General features: G+C 36.5%; 2 protein-coding genes across 4 annotated transcripts in view; both read left to right on the top strand.

Moving 5' to 3' along the window:
* LOC145945937 (Krueppel-like factor 6) overlaps positions 1-20,182 on the top strand; it is a 332,032-nt gene that overhangs the window by 151,078 nt on the left and 160,772 nt on the right. Inside the window, exon 1 of one of the 3 annotated variants that reach the window (XM_083055258.1) lies at positions 190-210. The exons of the other annotated variants lie outside the window; for them this stretch is intronic. The gene's annotated coding sequence lies outside the window, so the exon portion shown is untranslated. Of the gene's footprint in view, positions 1-189; positions 211-20,182 lie in introns of those variants that run through there. 3 annotated transcript variants of the gene reach the window in all.
* LOC145945956 (uncharacterized) overlaps positions 1-20,182 on the top strand; it is a 195,661-nt gene that overhangs the window by 123,122 nt on the left and 52,357 nt on the right. The window lies entirely within an intron of this gene.

The following is a 20,182-nucleotide window of genomic DNA, read 5'->3' as shown; positions in this document are numbered from 1 at the left end:
TCATACACAACCTTTATAGTTTCCTCCGGAAACCTTTGGCGAGTCGCGCGATGTTTCCATAGTTGCGGCTTGCGCTCGCGAGTCCGGGAATAGCGGGAGACGCATGACAAGCATGGCGATGACGAGAGGAGCGGAGCGGAAATGCAACTCGGCATGCCGCACCCGACCCCGACTTTCATCCCGATGGAACTTTCATGAACTCGGCAAGCGGTATGTAACGAGAACTTAAGCCAGTGGCATAGAGCCGAGTTTTTTATTTCTCGCTTGGTTATTACGCGAGTGAAATTCCGAAAAAGTTATTAATTTATTAACTATTATTATACACGTATTGAAAAATAATTTTATTTCTTTAAAGTAAGTCTTTAGTTCGATTCCTTAAATTTTGTTTTGAATTAAAAGTATGTTGTGTGACAAGAGTCGATTTAAAATCCCGATCATATATGTATAAGGTGCTGTCGCTCGTTCTTAATAGATTTCTCCGTTTTTTTTTTTTTTTTTTTAATGCAGTAAGCATTGAGTTTAGAAAATTAATTTATTAATTATAAAATTTTCTGTAGATATAATGGGTTAAATTTAATTACAGCAATATCTTCTCTTCTATTATATTTTCAAAATATCTAATTTAAATGAAAGTATTATAAAATGTAATATTGCTATAATCAGTTATTGAGTTTATAAAAATTTTAAATGACAAATAGGAGAAATTTAAAGCAATAAAATGTACCGAGTGTGCAGCATCTCTCTCAAGAATGGGAAAAACGTAGAAAATCGCGGTATTTATATTTATGTCCCTTAACGTCGACGCCTGTGAGCTTCTCGAGTGCAAGCGAGCATATGCGCGTCGCGTCGTTCTCGTCAGTTTTCTCGACTCTTTCCTGGGCTTCTCCATGGAACTTTAAAACTTTAATCTCGGCGTGGTCAGCGCCCGAAGATAATGTAACAATGGAACCGTCGAGTTGAAGGCGGATGCATCCGGAAAAGTCTGGGAAATCATGATTTCGCAACGCGCCGCACGTTGACGTACTGTAACGAGATTCGCCAGTCTGTGTTACGAGGTAAACAATCCCTCGTGTGTACCATGCTACGCTTAAAATTGAATTTTTTATTTCGAAGAACAAGAGAGAAGGAAAAAGAGAGGGGGGTGGGAGGGGTGAGTGCTGTTTCAGCAAAAACATCACAAACGCGCTCACAAACAGTGCATCGCGGCTCTCTGCCTACTTTCGAGAGACTAGGGTGAACGTTTCCGAAGGGCTGGAAAATCTGGATAGACCGAGTTATATCGTACATCGGATATTTGAGCGAAAATTGCGACGTTAATGAGAAATTCGTTTTGCACGTGTTTTAATATATCCGCTCACGGAGATAGCGCGTGTGATACATTATCGCACGTTTATGACGCTTAACGTGTCAGGTCACGAATTTTAATTTAACACCTATATGTTACACGCGTCGCTAAAATAACGAATAAAATATTTGATTAACTAGAAATGAAATGATACATCTAAAACAGTTTTTTTTAATATCGCAAATTTATTCGAATCGTAATTATGACGGGATCGGAAAACGCATTCAAATGTAATTTACCGACTAATTTTACAACACAGCAATATATCTATTCTTGACAATATCTTTTTTTTTTAATCTAAATCTATGTTACAGATATTCCATTCATTATATCGCGATCTCAAATTTTTACGATTATTTTCTTGAAATAAAGATATCCATTTAAGAGAGACTATTTACTTTTTAGACTTTGCGAGAGATGTATTTATGCATTACACAAATAAGAAATGGGAGATTATTTTTGATTTTTTTTTGTCACGTTAAGATAGTCACGCGGCTATAAATTTCAGCGAGCTTCGCATCTCAGACACACATCTCACAGTTACGACAAAATCTCTCGACAATAATTAGTCGGTGCAGTAACGGAGCTATGTAACACGCGAGTCGCACCTGTCACACTTACTTAGTTTTCGTAATGACATATTTAGATAATGATAAAAACGATACGCGGCATTTCCGTTTAATGCAACTCAAATAAGACGATGATGTTATATTTGGCGAGAGCGCGCGCATATTTATACGAGAACATTATTTCGTAAATAGCAATCTCTCCGTAAGTAGCCTCTGGGCGCAACGGGAGAAATTGTGTAATCTTTGAAACTTTTTGAATACTTTTTCGAACAACTGCCAGAAGCGCTTTAACTGTAAATTTGAAAGCCTTGCCGATAAGCATTGTTACTTGGAGTCAAGAACATTTTAAGGCAAATTTATGCAAATTTAGCGTTCGTGCTTACTCTCAGAGATTTATCTTAAATAAAGCTATTCAATGCTAATTTATATTCAATGTGAACTTTGAAACGAGTATAAAGCTTCGTATATTGTGTAAATATTACAATTAAAAATGAACGAAATTATATATTTGATTTCTTAAAAATACCAGATGGATTATATGCAACTTTTTTGTATAAATTCCGTAAAATTTTCTTTCTCACCCAACATTTTTTTTTTTTTATTTTTTGATGCGATTATCTTTATAGCGACGTTGTCTATATAACCCACTTCAGCCTCTTTTATTTTAAGTGATTCCGAGTCTGAGATAATAAGCGAAAACTCGTGCAGTGTAAATTCGCCTTGACGTATACGTATGTGTGCATTCATTGGTACAACGCGTTATTGTACGAAGTATTACGCAAGGAGTCGCATATTTAGACGAGCTGTTCGAAAGCCGTTTCCTTCTTCGATGAGGATCTTAGACGCAACGCGACGCGACGCATACGCACTTGAGTGCACACCGAGACTTTAATGAAGTTTCCGACGAGGAGTTATGACGAAGGTGGTCGCAAGATCTATTCATAGAACGATGAGAGAGCAACACGGCGTCAATGAGACAACAGTGGCAGCAGCTGTGATGCCTAGAGCTTTGTTAGCTATACGTGTTCCTCGTCGGCGGAGACTGTCAAGTCCACGTTGACAGATACGAGTGTATAACGGGTGATGCGATAAACATGTGTACGTTGTCATCGATATTCACTTTGGAAAGCTTCGTGACAGACTGTGCTATCGTTAGGCTGTATATATATGTATATCAATAATCTATATACGATTTTGAATGAATTTTACTTATATTATATATTTTCGCAGAGATAGGAGCCTTGGAAAAATTAGTAACTCGTTAAATATCGACTTTGAAATATGATTAATGCCTGATGGACAATCAATGACTGCGGTATCGAACCGAAAATTTCTAGAATAGGAATATTTGCATTCTTCGATCGGTTTGCGTGATTAAAAAATTAATTTTTTCCCGTGAAGTCCATGTTATGCGAGTATACTGCGCAACCGAGGGAGCTCCATGTTGCACGTATCGATCTTGCAGCAGCGCACCTCGTCCCTATTCGCAATTTTACGTTCTTCCTTTTTTCTCCTACTCGCTCCTTCTCCTTTCTCTTCCCTCCTGGGCTTTCGTTACGCACCATGGACACGAAATCGTGTCGAGACCCACCGTGAAAGTGGACCAATGGAGTAGGGTGGCTCGCGAAGTCCCTGGGTCACGTGAGCTTTGACTAGCGAGCGTTACGAGGGTGGATTTGTGTACGCTCGTAATTATTTTCCCCCTTTTGATTTTTTTAACGAGCCGACCGCCGCGAACGAGAACCCGAAGGAGAAAGAATCGGTGAAGGAAGAAAGAACACACAGAACAGAATAGAATTGAATGGCCGCGTTCACTGAAAACAGGTTAATTCAATTTATTAAAGTACCGGAAAATTTATTTTTAACATAAAAAAAAATAAATAATTTTATACTGACACATAGAATAGGCATAATTGATGACTTATGGGTGCTATATTATAAAGAAAAGTGCGGAAGACAGCTTAGAAAAAGGTGAGAAAATATGAAAGAGTAGTAGAAGGAAAGGAAGACTGATGTACAAATAAGAATGATGAAAGAGAAAGCTTAACCCGAACGCATTTCCTTATGACGAGCTTCATTTCTGCCCATTCATTTTATCTGCATTTCTTGCTCATTCATTTTCATCTTCCGTAAACAGGATACACGCGCGATGACTGACGGATTTTTTTTCCATAAGCCTGAAAATTCGAATTATAGAAAATTCTGATCTCGAAATTTAAAATAGCGAAGCAAAGGGAGAGAGGATGAAACAAGCTGCAGGTTTGCGACGTAAAATTCTGAACTATGTGGGGTTGCGCGAATGTATGCAACAGTTGCGCGCGTAGGTCAGTTCTCTGTTGCGTTTCGGTATGTTAGTTCGAATGCGTTTAATTGGTACAATCCGCCGCGGGTTATCGTACTATTTGTATCTAAAAACTACTGATATTTTAACCGCGTTAAATAATATATAAAAATTGTTCCGCGGGAATATTTCGTTTGTTCGGTTGTTTTTTTGGTTTCTAATTAAGAATCCGATATTCCACGCTACATACGCGTATGAATAATAATTACTTTTCAAGAATGGATCAGAATTTATATATAATCGTTTTTAAACTTTTATCACTGTTTTTGTTAAAATTAATCCTGCAGCGCGAGAAATGCGGCTCGCGATCGCATCTATTTCGCGCATTTTTATTTCATTAGCGAGACTTCGTACGAGATGGTTTCAAGTAGCCAATCATATTTACGGCGCGAACAACGATATTAATTCCCGGAATCGTCGAGAAAATATAAAAGTAACGCGATATCTCGCGCGCATATATACCTCGTACAACGACGTAATTACTCTCACGGTAATTGCAACTGCAGATAACGCGGCCCCGTAGTCTTGGATGCTACCAAGCATAAAGTCTCTGTTCCCGCTTCTCGCGGACGTTTTATGCTGCGTAAATCCAATTGCGCGTATCGACGCGATTTCATTCGTTAGAATCTTATCATCGAAGCTTATTGCGGAACGATACCGAGTATATATACTGGGTGACGAGAAATCCAATAGCATTATCTCGCGCAACGAGAATGTAATTACCGCTTTTTTCGCGGGCACCTTTGTTCAGCGATGCCGCGTAACACAAAAAGCAAAAAAAGAAAAATAAAATAAAATAAAAGGAAGAAGAAAAATGCGAGAGTACACCTCCGGGGCTAGCGTCCCTCTCTGCGTGGTTGCGGTTTTTAAACATCGCATATCGACGCTAATGGCTCGTTCGTTTCGACGCCGAGCGTGTGCTTTGCATTCTCTTTCGCGATCTGCGCGGACAAAAAAAAAGAGAACGAAGAGATGAGCGCGCGGAAATTCGTACGATTTTATCATTTTCACTCTCATGCATATTCATCGTACAACACGTACGTATATTCCTCGCTATAGTCACGTGTGTAAATGTTGCCTGCCACGAATGCGCACGCTCAAACATCACTCCATCGCAACTGGTGGTGGTATTAATTATCTTTCGTCTTGAACGATATCGCCAAGATCACACGCGAGGTATTTTCCTTTCTGAGAAAAAAAGAACGATTTCGTGGGTTCGTTAAAAACAATTTCGTGGCGCGATATCATAAGTGCCGTGTTTGCCTTTCCCGTGTTTTTGCATACGTGGTGATAGATAGCCACCGCTTAATTTACGTACATTCCTGGCCGAATAAACACGCTTTTACGCGTGCGAGAGGTTCAACCCGCAAAAGATCTCGCGATAACTCGGCTTTTTTAATGCGCTTTATCACAGGGTGATTTAAAAGGAGTAACAAACATTGCTTCTATTTTCAATACTTATACATAGTTACAGAAATTTTAAAAATTTGATATCGTAGTAAAATCACATACTTGATAGGAAGTGATCTATGAGAAATTGAAACAGGAGTATATGCAAACAGCATTTATTTACAATTCAGTTTTATAATAAATGCTGAAAATGTGCAAATAAGGAATGGAGATTCCTTAATTCGTCGGTGCTGTGCAACGTGTGCATTCAAGCTCAGAGACATTTTGAGCATTTATTATAAAACTGAATTGTAAATGATGTTTGCATATTCTACTAGTTTGTTTTGATTTCTCAAAGGTCACTTCTTACCAAGCACGTGATTTTACTATGATAGCAGCAACATTTTAAAACTTCTGTAACGCTGTAAATATTGAAAATATAAATAGGACCTATGTTTCATTGATATTTTTTACTCGAAATCTGTCAAAATTTATTACACTCGTTCTGAATCACTCTGTATAATGTATCATGACTCATCCTTGAATACGACGATCGTATCCAAGGATGCGTAACGTATCTATATCGAGACGAAGAAAAGAACATCCGCCAAGGTAGATGATACTGATCTTTCTCTCTCTTTTTCTCCCCCTTTCTCTCTCCCCTTCTATTACTTCCTACACGTGCTTTCTGCTCGCGGGATTAAGTTACGGAGGTCGTAAACACACAGATACGGACGCAATTACCGCCGGGGCAACGAGAAGTCATACCGAGCGTTTATTTTACGAGCGTCGCACTCGGCGCCCCGGACCCCTCGAATATCGAGTGAAATCGCTTCTTCGTCAATTACGAATTCGTATCTTGCCCCGTTCCGCCAAGCGAAGGATTCACAGCACGTTGCCCGCCAGGCTGTTATTTCGGCGGTCCCGAAACTGACTTCCACTTCGATGGGTTTCTGCGCATTTCAATGGGTACTTCCCGTACCCGGCGAAAGTTCGAGATCCAAGGAAATTCCGGAAGAGAGTATTTAGGGCAGAAAGATCCGAAACGCGTATTAATGCAATTTATTATGTTGGTAACAAATTAGCGTTCACCCCGTAAAAGCTTTACAGCTTATTACAACGAGAGCGGTATGAACAAAAATTAAGATATGATTGCTTATTTTGATAACAAAGATTTTATTTATCTTTAAATTGCGCAAATTATTAAATATAGCGTTGATTATATTGAGCGATAGTATAATCAATACATATTTTGAAATGTTTGAAATATTAAAATAAAATAAATATTATCTTGCATGCAAATTCCTTTATATTATAACATACAAAAGCTGCTTGTTAAGGACAGCAAGATATGATGTGGTAATCAAAGCTCTTAAGACTATAATACATAAAGTACATCTATGTATATCTAATTGTGAATAAATCCTAAGTCGAAAAGCGTATACTGAGAAACGGTAATAAATTGCAATAATACATAAGTATTACATCTGCTTTAACAATTTATGCGAAAAAAAGCAAAGAGATATGCTAGCCGTGATAATTCTAGTCAGATCTTGCTGTATGCATTTTCTGCATACCATCTCGTTAAGTCTACGCTGTACAATAGAATTTTCAATAGTGCAATGTGCAGCGACCAGTTTGCCATTCTGAAAGGTCGAGGTCTCAGATTTCTCGCAGAAAGAAGTAATCAACCTACAGGTAATTAACATGGCTCGTGCTTCGTCGTTCCTAAATGCAAATGAGTATATAGAAAGTGTGAGAAAAGATTGTTTGTCCGGCTGTATTGATTCTCGTGAAAGCGGCCATATTTCGTCTGCATACATTCGAAAATTGATTTACGTTACGTAGTGTAATATGTATTATATGCAATGTGTCATCTTTTAAATAATATATAATCTTCTATAAAATAAAAAATCTCAAGACGCGTGACATATAACTACACACAGAAAATCGACATTTGTCGCATGCGGAGAATAAATTTCAACAGCTATAATATAAAACAAAAAAGAATACCGAATTGAAAAATTCTCTCGGAATCATCATTGCACGTACAATTTTGCAGGATGATAATTGAAAACCGTGTAACAAGATACACACGTTGCGCATCACTCTCATGTTTGCAAATGGAACATCGCGTTATACATTTACGATGCTACTCCTCTCTCCTCCTCCCTCCGCCCTCGGTTATCGAATTGAATCGAATGTCGCGCATTTCTCCAGAATAAAACGCTCCTCATTCCGCACGCGACCGACCGCCCTTGCTCATTTACATATCGTGTTTTGATCGGGCGCGTATCGATTTTCGGAGCATAAACAGAATGCGGGGAACGTTATAATCCATATTTCCCCCTGCCCATTCACTGTGTGTGACCGTAGATGCACGGACGTGTACGTACGTATTCCTCGACATCTAACCTTGGACGGGGAAGCTTTCCATTGCGCAGTAGGGCACGCATTCCTTCGTATGCCCGGCTGGTATGCCGAGGTGAGCAGCGGCATGCAACGGCATCCAATATTCGCCGATAGGTCGCGGTTACGACCCCGCGAATTCCGGCTGCTGCATACCGCGTCGCAGGCTGCATCGGCCGGTTTTAAGAGTGCACCGCGTCCGCCGCTTCGAATTCGGATACGTGATTCTATCCGATCTGCGTTCCCTTTCCTCTTCTTCCGCTATCCATCGTTTCTCTGTCGCATTCGCCGAAAACATTCGAGAAGAATCCGGATTCATTCCGGCGCGCCTTCAGCGAGTTTCATCCCCATGGATGTTCAGTCATTATTACCGATTAAATTGCGAAGAATTGAATTTGGTGACATTTTTTTAAAAATATTTTACTGTCGCTAAAAATTGTATAAACGATATAATTTTCTGTATTTTTGTACATTTCAGAATATATTTTTGTGCGCCTCCCTTTAAAAGATCTAAAAATTATTATATGCAACACATTGTTCCCGTCGTCTTTTCCGCCTATCGATTTCGACTTCCTCTTCGTTTGTTTACGATAGTGCGCTTAGATATCGCAATAAAACATTTATTGCCGGCAATATGCGTTTTACGCATCCCTAAACGCTCCGCAGAGGAACGAAGAAAGTGTCTGTACTCTCGCACACATACATATTCATATGCCGGGGGGGCATTTTAGCATTCTTACTGCCTTAAGGTTCGTCCTAAAGCACATGTATGCGGACAGTTATTACCCGCGCTAAAAACGCGCAGCATGCAGTATGCAAACGGGACTAAGTTCGAACGACGATACGGCTCCATTAGACCTCCGTACGGGAGATAAAACTTATTCCCATAAACCCGTGAAACGTACCCGTAAATATCCGCTTTCTGACTGAAAGCTTACGCGCCGTGAGCAATCAATTAGAAACTTTAGCATGCTTTATCTATCCTACGTTGCGTGAGCTATTTGATTCCGAGCGTCATAATTTCGTTTTAATTAAGGTCTCGCGCCTGCATGATATATAAGACTCGAACGCACGTGCTAAAACATTCGAGGTGAAAAATGTGACCGTTGATCTTTCGACGAAGCTTTTGTTACTGTGATCTATAATATATTATGGGCTAATTTTTGTTTCGCGAGATTTATCTTTGAATTCTTAGAACAATTCGCATTTTTCTAAGATTTTATTTTTAAAATATTTAACGAGATTATTGCCTTTCATTATTTATACGCGTATACGATAAAAACAACATTAGAAATATTCTTTACTCTTTTGCTACAATTGTACACTTTGCAGAAATTATTCTGATTATTGCTTCATTATAAAAATAATTTGGATTATATACTTATACTCTTTAAGTTTGATCGTATACTCAGATATAATTATACGAGAAGAGAAAAAAAGAGAGAATTTATTTCGATAATTTTTTTTCAGCTCTATAAAAATTTTGGAACATTCTCTATATTTTTAAACTTATATTTATTATAGTTAGTGTATTTCGTATATCATTTTCATATTTTGCGAATGGAAATTCGAGCTTCAAAAAACAGGGAATTCATCTTATACAGCTATATTTTTAATTATGTAATCTTCGATGTTTGTAATTTATTCACCGATACTTATATGTTGGCTTCATTCATATGCATCGTGTAAGAATTGTTTCCGCAATCATACCTATCAATTACAAAATAACTGCTTGCCTCGGTAAGGACGCATAATCGATCGTTCCACCGTATAATAAATTCATACCGACTATCTGGACCAGTTGCATTTCCATCTCCTCTCTGTTCTTATCTTTTTTCGTTTCATGTTCTTTTTATCTATGCAACATCTATGTTTCTCTGTTCATATTTTTTCTTTATCTGTCACGTAATTAGCATCTAAAATATTTATGCACTCTATTGTTATTATAATATAATGTATTATAATCATAAATAGAAAAATATGTGTTTCCTATATTTCATGTTTTCGTTCTTTTATATATTTGTGAGATTTTGCATAATTATCAATCGATTATATTTCCATTTTTCGTCTTTATAAGCAATGTGCTCCTAATTTAACGACGTGTGTTTTTGTTTAATTCCATTCGAAATATTGAACTTTTTTTTATATCCTCATCAATATTCAATTCTATATTCTGCATATCTTTTGCTTTTTCTATTTCTTTCACTCTTGAGAACGTCGTCATTTCGATCGTATTGTTCTTACGAGTTTCCATGTGTTGTGTCTGAAACATAATAAAGCACCTATCCGTCTCTATCTCTCCCTCGCGAATTCCACGATTCTCCCTCTCTCTTTGCACGCTGGATGGTCACAAAAGCGAAAGCCCGGTCGTGTCTGATAATGAAACAGTTTCGCATTTCGTCGCGCTGCACGAGACGAGAAGGACAGCGCGAATTGCGCCTTGGCACGGGAGTAAAACGGCCGCCGAGACCGCGAGAGTCCACGGACAATTAAACCGCTCTGTCGTAAAAACTCTCGTTTTATATAACGCCTTCCTTCGTCTCTTTTCCCTCGAAAAGGCTGCTTAGGCTGCGGACCTTTTCTCTTTTCGCGCGTGATTCTTCGCATATTGGCGCGATTCCATCCGCGTTTCTCTCGTTGTCTATTTGCAGGCGATACTTTCTTCGTATCTCTGAACAATGAATGAACAATGACGATGTGTTGGTCCTCGCGATGTGGTTGACTAGTTGTGTTATATATTAACATTTAAATCTTTCGGATTTGCAGACAGATATATCCAGTGAAACGCGCGAGCTTATCAGACTCTTCGTGAAGTTTCTGAATTTATTGTTAAAATAAATCTCTGCATAAAAGGGATGAATTCCATTGCAACTTTCAAGTGTATTAAAGCAAATGCGCACTTATGTTCGTATAAGGGGAATACTTTTATTTGTATTTATTTAAACTTGTCATTTTTCTTGAAATGTCATTTTATTGCAATCTAATAAAATTCTCGAGATAACAGTTTACCGGGATTATTTAAAAAATTCTTCCATATGCATAATTTTTATAAACGATGGAAATTGAATAGTACATCAGAGGGTTAGATTAACCGGTATAGGACGTGCGAGAAGAAAATAACAGGCTGACGACCTTATCTCTGAGAACTTGTGGACAGACTGTAATTACGCGGTAACATACGCCGTAGTATGTAATAAATAAATATTTATCGGTTTATCATTGCATGGTGTAGCCGTCCCTATGTTTTCTTCGTAGTGAATTTATAAGAATTTTTTTTCTAGGAGAGAAGAGTGTCTATTGACGCACTCTTTATATAAATTAGATGCCGCACTTATCGTATAGTATACTACTGAATATTATGTGAATTCTATTTTAAGATAATTCTTTGATAAAATACGAAAAAAAGAAAGAGAAGAGAAGAGAAGCGAGAGATAGATAAAATGCGATAAAATATTTCTTAATTAAATAAAATTAATGGATTCTGTAATAAATACCAGAATCTATATACGAAATAGCAATATATTTTCTAGTATATTCTGGATTAAAGGATGTTTACTTTCCGAGGAGATCAAATCAGGCAGAACTTCTATCGCAAGATCCTTATTCGGAGACTCTCGCTAAAGTTTCGAGAAAAAAGACGCACGGATCCCTCGTGGATTCTCGTGACGATCAGGCTCTATGTATTTAATCATGGTCTATAAATAGCTACGTCGAGTTTAACCATGGTCGGGTCGATGGTAATGCGAGCCCGTGGGATGTCGATTGTCTCTCTCACTCTTCTCTCTTCTACATTCTCTTTTTCTTTCCCGATGTTTCGTTCTTTTTTTTTTTTTATATTATCCCTCGCCTCTTATGTAATACATTGAATAATAATTAATAATCGTAATAACAGTCTTCAATTTATTTGTCACTATGTGATGTCTTTTTAAATCTTATTTCGCATTTGTATATTTCAATTGCTAATTCAATTATAATAGGATTATTTTCTGATAACTTTTTCCTTCTGTTTCATTCTGTCTCGCTATACTAACTATTTCTAGAGGAGCTATTAATAGACTTGCTTCTGTCTAGAGTAGGAACTATATCCAGTGTTAGAACTCTAAAGATATAGTAAACTATAGAAAAAAGATAAAAAGCGGTAGAAAATAGATGCAAAAGTTTATATACACAATGTATAATAGTGAAATATTAATAATTAAAGCAAGTGTTAAAAATAGATGGTAGTTATGTTTATTTTATTATATTTTGAAGCATTTTTATAATATAATATTTTCATAATATTTATGATAATATCTTGTAATTATTATTAATTGCTTTTAATTATTTAATATTTAATTGCACATATATATTGTACGCAAATGATATTACAGCATTATATCTTATGTTTTAATATTAGACGTGCACTTTTTATTACTTATAACTGAATTATAGTGTAATGCTCCAGTACTAAACCTACCGTTACTACTATTATACTTTATCTCATCTCTTTATACTTTGTCGTATCTCGGCCCTTATTTTCTCCGTCCATATCTCATCGTAAAGTACTGTTCACATCGGTACGACATACAAGGAGCGCCATGCGTGGGTGGATTTCGCCGAGTCTCGTTTCCGCGAGGCACTTAAGACGGTTGTTAACTTCATTAACGGACGAACCACGTAATTGTCTGACTGGCTCGTTACGAATGGCTTTTCCGGCCAATGCCATTTGGTAAGAGCTCAAGGGATTTTTAATCATTCGAGTCGGTTACTTATCATTTTTTTACACGAAATTTAAAGAAGAGGAAGGAAATATGTTAGCCGCAATGATGAAATAGACGAAGATACTTTAGTTAGTCAAGGATAAGTGATCAAAAGTTATCGCTGTACATTACAAAAATATTTAAAATTTTTGTTATTTAACAAATGTAATTATCTGCGATACTCTAAAACGTATATGCATTCAAATCAGTCAAAATGTTTGCAGTAATAATATACTAAGGCACACAAGTCGGATAGATACATATTTTTTTATTTCTGAAAGTGGTAATTATAAATAGAAATTTTCTGACTCAATTATAATAATTCAAGAATTTTTTCGATCCAAGTTTTGTAATTGAGCATTTGATGCTCGGATCAATATAAAATAAAGTGAAATAAATATTAAATAAACATTAGAAGAAAAAAGAGATATTATTTCTAAAATCAGCTTTTATCAAGATAATTTACATTTGTAATTTAAGTTGGGGTTGTTCCTCATTAATTTAAATAACGATGGGCGATTAACGATTTTAATTCACGAATGAATTTATACATTTCGACCAGAATAAACGATTTATTCATTTGATTGGTAGTAAAACCAGTATTGTAGATGGTGTTGTGGGCTTTACATTTCGCTGTGACTGTTTTTTCTCCTCCTCTCTCTCTCTCTCTCTCTCTCTCTCTGTTCTCTCACTGTCGACCTGCAGCACGTTTCGAAATGTCGTGGCGTTTGAAGTAACACGCCACGATATTTCACGAACACGTGCTTCCGGCGGCACTGCCGAAACGCGCGGTGTTTCGTCCGTTTCGCCAACCCGCTCTCGGGCGCGAGACAAATCGACCTCGAAATGAAACGCCTGTCGTCGATTTGATTTACACCCCTGCCGGCGTACCGGCATTCATTATTTATGCGTCGACGGATCGAGAATTATTGAACCGCAGTGTAAAAAATATCCGATGACTTTTCGAAACGAAGGGAACATACCAAAGGTTTTCCTCCCCTGTACTTTTACCACAAGAATACACAGCGATTGCGAGTTAGAATTTTTTTTCGTTATATTATGTAGTTAACTTGATTTTATTATATTACACTTATCTTCCGACATCGCGGAGATTGTATATTACAACGTTCGTTTTAACGTAAAGTTTATTTCGGCGTGTACAAATTTCGAATAACGGTGATTTAATAGAAACACATTAAGATGCATTAAAATATGCTATCTTTGGTGTTGAGCAAATTATTTCTAGTTGACTGAGACGAAATTCGATTTATATAAATTCGATTGAGAGGTTAAAGGATCCAAATTTTCAATTTTATGATCAATATAAGTTTCATTGATTAATGCATATATTCTTCTCTTTTACTGCTTATAAATATAGACAATGTTGGTATATAATTGTCACGGTATAGTCATATAAAATTATATAATTCTATTTTATTATTCTGCTTATGATAGTTCTTGTTCTTATAATTATTATATAATTATGAATGAAAACAATTAATTATTGAAATTAGCAATTACATGTGTTACGTTAATTTCATAAATTTAATATTCTTCTTTCATGAAGAATCTTTAAAATTCAAAATTATAAAAATATTAGAAAATTAAAAATTAAAAATTTACTTTGTATATCTAAAAAGCAAAAATAATATACATAAAATTAATATTTTTTCTAAAAGTCGAGTCGATTTAATAACATTTTTTAAAGAACCGTTCATTGATAGTACATCTATTTTCTTTTATCACAAACTTTCGCAACGTATAGCAACACGATCGCGCCGAATGGCACCTCGTTACCATCCAAATGCACATACCCTCGGGACAAGGAAAGAATCTAAAAAAAAGAACATACAGAGGGAACGTCTCTTAAGTCCGGAGTCGTAGCCGTAGTAAAGTGTAGGAGATGCGTTCCCATCGGGAATCGATATCGCTTATCAAAGGCGAAACCGGAACCGGCACGCTCGTCGCGAGAGCAGATACGCGCGCGCGCATTCAAAGGCGGAGGAAATTCATGCCTGTACCCTTCGACGGAGAAGCAGGCTTACGACGTTCCATCTACGGTATCGCCACGCCGTATACTATACACTCGCCGATCTCCCTTCATCTCCCTTTCTCTTTACCCACCTTTTCGTCTCCTTACTCGCTCGCTCGCCCGATCATTCCTCCCTATCTGCGGACGGAGAGCCGCTTTCTAAGAGTTACGCAACCCAGCACCGCTCGTCCGTTGATTATTTTTCCAAGAGCAGCGGTTCCAGAATTTTTAAATGGCGGTTGAATGAAACCGGTTCCCCCCCGATCGTGCCTCTCTCCGTCCCGCTTATTTCCATCCGCCGCGTGTGAGAGGATGTCTGCCTCCATAGAGTTAGAGACCAACGACGCTCAAACTCCACGTCGAAATCTCTCGGAATCCTTCTCTTTTTATATATCTTTTTCTCTCTATTAATTACTTATCATGGTTCGCAATTTAGTGACTATTCAGCAATAGACAAATTATTTTTCGAATTATTTGTTAAGAAATTATCTGTCATTTCTTCCTTAAGACGTAATTTTCATTAATGTAGGATATATATATTATAGTTCTATATAGAAATGTTTTTTTTATTTTCTATGGTGTGCCTGAAGATGTTAATTAATGCCTTTCTCTATCTTTCACTCTTTTTCTCTGTAGATATCGAGTATGTCGAATATTCCTCGTCTTCGTCCTCTAACCGCAGAGATGATCTCGATATTTCTTTTCTTATTCCACGGCTACGCTTCCCAGGATGCTGCCGTCGTAATGCGGTATCTGCTTCGTCTTTGATTCCTTCGAGCAAACTCGTTCGAGCGACGAATTACCGATGCTGTTGCGTAGTCGCAGAAGGGAAAAAGACAGACTTCGTAATTGCGAAATTTCGGAGGAAAAATCCGGGTAGCTCAGCTGAATTAAAACTCTTTTCCGCTCGTGTATTCATGTCTCCGCCTCTTCGTCGCTCGTTCCCTCATCACGACGCTATACGTCGGGCCCTTTTTTGCGATGAAGAACCGAGCGCATCCGCCTCAACGATGATCCCTATATCGGGAGGGACTGATTCGAAGGAGCGGCTAACGAGATATAAATAGCACAACATCAGGGAGAGTCGGGGAAATATATATTGCATCCTTCTCGTACCGTCACAGTTACATTTATTTCATTCGATCATTTACTACTCTTATCGCGTCGATTTCCTGCCGCAACAGATATTAATTGCTATGGGAGAAATTGCGATAATCATATATTAAGGACAGTATATTCACAGTCGCGATACAATTCCTTGATAAATAACTTTTTAGAGGTTTTATAAATCTGTATTCATTCGCTATTTATTATGTATGTTGATTTTTAGAAGGGAGGATTTATATAGTTTTCATTCGATCAAATTGTTATTTTAATGATATTTGCTAAAATTTTGCGTTACCAAGAAAATACTGATTTCTGAACTCCATTTTCGCAGACGGCAAGGAGAATGTAATTTTTACATCAAAGAAGCGAAAGGCAAGGAAAAGTGCGCACAAAGAATAGCTGTCACGTAGAAGATTTTCTATTTGTCTTTGTCCACAGCTTTCCGCGAGTAGTTTTCATCTTTTCGAAAGAAAACGAGAACATATACGCGTTCTCACCATCTGGGCCGCGGAGCTTTGGTTGTTTGTAGCCGCGAGAATAAGTAGAAGAGGTGCTAAAATACCAAATGCGGTGGAGACGGAGAAAGCAGTCGAGCAAACAGAGCTTGCCCCTTTTTCTCGCATTTCCGCAAATTTTGGTTCACGAGTTGGATGTACCTTTACGCGAATCTTATGGATACAATGGCACTGATGCATGCTTATAAGCAACTGTAAAATACGCTCTGCGTGTGTGTTTATATACTGGGTGTTCAATATTTTCAATCTCTCTTTTGATATTTTTAATGAAATAGTCTGATCATCGAGATTTATGAAACACTTCTATTTATATTTCTCTTCTATTGATAATATAAAAAGAAACAAAATCCATGTTTGTTATTTATTTAGAAGACATGAAAATAATTTACAAATTTATGTGTACTTTAGATTATATATTTGTAAAAATGTTTCATCATCTTAAGGAAAAAATGATAAGAGTATAATATATTTGGTCTGTTCCCATTTTTTTAAATAATGACTATCGCGGATTCTGAAACACCCTGTAAATACACATACACATGCGGCATGCTACTTTATATTCGGTATACGGAAAGTCTGGCGAGAAGTCGTTTGACTACGCGATAGTAGTCGAGAGAGTACTGTCTCTTCTCACACAGTCGGGTAATAGACCTGTGTCTCTATGTACCAGGTGCTTTGGAAGTAAAGTTAGTCGTGATATTGCCTGCGGGCTATAAATAAAACGACCTACATATATCTTTATTATCCTGCTATATAATATTTGAACAAGTACTTTTATTATAATTCTTTATTAATGTCTACAATATTATATTTGCTGTCATTCATATTTTTCATTTTTTAAAATTTTATTTTCATATTAAATGTATAGTATATTTTTTAATAATTTTAAATAAAAATTACATAATTTTCTTCACAAAGAAGAACAAAAAGAAAAATATATTATGCAAAAAATAGTATTTGTATAGATGACTAAATAAGATATAATACAAGTTTGAATTAAGAATTCGGTAGCCATGAGCAAGTTTGATGCTGTTTGAAAGACGATAGCAGCAAGCACAAACTTTGTTTTTACACAACATATAAAAGCACTTTATAATACCGCGACTGAAATAATAAAAGTTTGACATTCAGGCAATAATACTAATTCCTTTATGTAGCATACCGGTTCTTGTGTAACGCGAAAATGACTTTTCGCTTTGATGCATAAAGATTCTTGATGTTTGTTGCAAACTTTTTTCATGCCGTTTCATTATCTCGAGAAATGTCTTAAGCATTCCCGGGCGTACTCTTTTCGTTTCGCAGACTCTGTTGTGGATCAAAAGTACGCGTACAACTTCCCGATGTCGGCATAAGATAATTTCTGATACCTCTAAGAACTTGTCTTTCCGCATAATCGAATTACGTTGAAAAAAAGTCTAGGTATCTATATCTCGATGAATTTTTCTTTAACTGTCTAACGTGTGTGAATAACGATCGTCTCGAGAAAATATAAAAATTGAATTGTATAAGAGTCGCGATCTTTCCAACTCCCGCGAACAATAAGACGAAGTACAGAGAATATAAAAGTTTATCCTGAATAGAATTGTATTTGTACAGAAGGATCGCAGTCACGCTATTTTCATGTTTATTTCAAAAGTTTGGAATCTCCTTATCGTTCGAAGCACTTTTACAATTACGTATCATCGCGTATATCAGTCATTATATTGAAAGGGAAGTGATAACAATGAACGAGAAAGGAAGAGAAGAGGAGATAACTTTCGATCGAATAATATTTATTGTCCTATATATTTGTAAAATAAAATATTACTAATTAGAGAAATATTAAATAATAAAATACATAAGTCAGCTATTTGCAATTATGAAAACGTGATGAAAAAGGGAAGAAGGTGAGAAGCAATGAAATATAAACTGAAGATAATTAGATCATATGACAGATAAGCGATAAAGCATAGTTACGCCGGCGAAATCGAAAGAATTGTTCGAGGCGAGGGTACAAAGAAGACAAAGAAATCCCTTGATGGAAAGGGCGGGTGCGCGCTTAGTTCGAGAGGTAAAAACGTGCCAGAATAGTTGCAGGTAGAAGGGTGAAGTCCTGGCGCGAAGAGTGCGGATTTCCCCGCCGCATTGTCGAGTATTGTCAACTGCGGTTAACCTACCTGTTAGAGCACGAAAGAGAACTCGGTTGGTATAGCCTTTGCAATCCTGGTACTTGTTCTGCGAAAGATTTTCTTGAAAGGTTTTGTTCAGCTCGTATTGAATTTACTTCAGCACCCCGATTCGAATTTTACCGACTTTGTTCTTTAGAAGCTCACTATTACAACGATAGAAGACTTTTCTTGAATAACACGAAGCAAGTTTTTCAAATTTCTCTCCAAAATAACATGCGTTTTTATAGGTGTCGCGAAGAACACATTTTATTAAAGCTAAATAGAGAGAACAAGAGACAGAGATAATTTTTCTATAATATCATTAGCCTCTTACATAACAATAAATACTGCAATGTGTTAATTTGATAAAGATATTTTTATGATTACACAAATTAAGGCCTTTTCTTATATTGTACAATATTTTTTATGACAATATGTGATATAAAATTTTTGAGAAAAATATTTTGTTATAAAAAAATGCGAATTTTGCGTACATGACTTTATTCGATAATTAATATCAATCGCGCCAACAAATTCGGGATGGCAGCTCGACTTATCTATATATTTCTCTCTCTCTCTCTCTCTCTCTCTTTCCCTCTCCCAAAGTTTATTTAATCTGGAAAATGTCCAGAGAGTGGATAATTAGCACGACAATTGCCAAAGTTTAATTGGAAATCCAGGCGAACCTTACCCTTCCGCGAGTTTCTATCTAGCATGCGCGTGTAGGTGAGCCGGGGTTGTAAGTGGACAACTCGATGGGCATGATGATAGTCGATGCGAGGGCAAAACTGACGAAAGCCGTGGAATGATAAAAATCTGCTGGTCATGATTGCTTCGGCGGCACAATTTCGAGTTTCATCGATACTGTCAATAACTAGGGACTATGTATTTCAGTTTCAACGAATCCCGGATCGCTAAAACTCGGGCACTTTCTCTTGACGAGGATTATAACTATTTCAGTATACGTAAAATTCGTATTTTGGTACACATTGAATTCGTGATTCATTTCTCTGAAGCAATCTCGGATAATCATAAAGTTTCAAATAGAACTTAATTTTATCTGTAACCGTATATATTTTTTTATCACATCACTTTATTTGTTAAATATTTTGAGGCATGATATTTTTTTAATTGTTTACACAAATGTGATTGTGCACACTCTAGTGATATGATTAAACATCAAAATATTCCATGGTCATATCTTTTATTTTTATAAAATTTATGGATTTATTTTTTTATGTCGAACAATATTTGGATGATAACATACAAAAAATAGTTTCTGAAAAATTACTCTTCTAAACAAAAGAAATAATTTTATTTTTCATACAAATATGAATAAAGTATAGAAATTGTTATCTTATTTATCTAATGAAAATATTCTTTTAATTCACAAACTAATAAATATATATAAATTGCAGCGAAGTCTTTGAATATGTTTAAATCTCAAAAATATTCTTTCGTTTTCAATAAAAATATTGCTGTTAAATTATTATGCGGCTGCATTTCTTGGTACACAATTGTTATTTCCAGCTAAAGGGGGTTTCGATAAATGGAGATATTAAGAAAAGAGATATAGTTTTTTTCTCACA

The sequence above is a fragment of the Prenolepis imparis genome, unplaced genomic scaffold (assembly GCF_030444845.1).
Source record: "Prenolepis imparis isolate NDT839.2.m4 unplaced genomic scaffold, iyPreImpa1.0 SCAF_2, whole genome shotgun sequence".
NCBI classification, from domain to species: Eukaryota; Metazoa; Arthropoda; class Insecta; order Hymenoptera; family Formicidae; genus Prenolepis; species Prenolepis imparis.
This window is presented reverse-complemented; position numbering and strand designations above follow the sequence as displayed.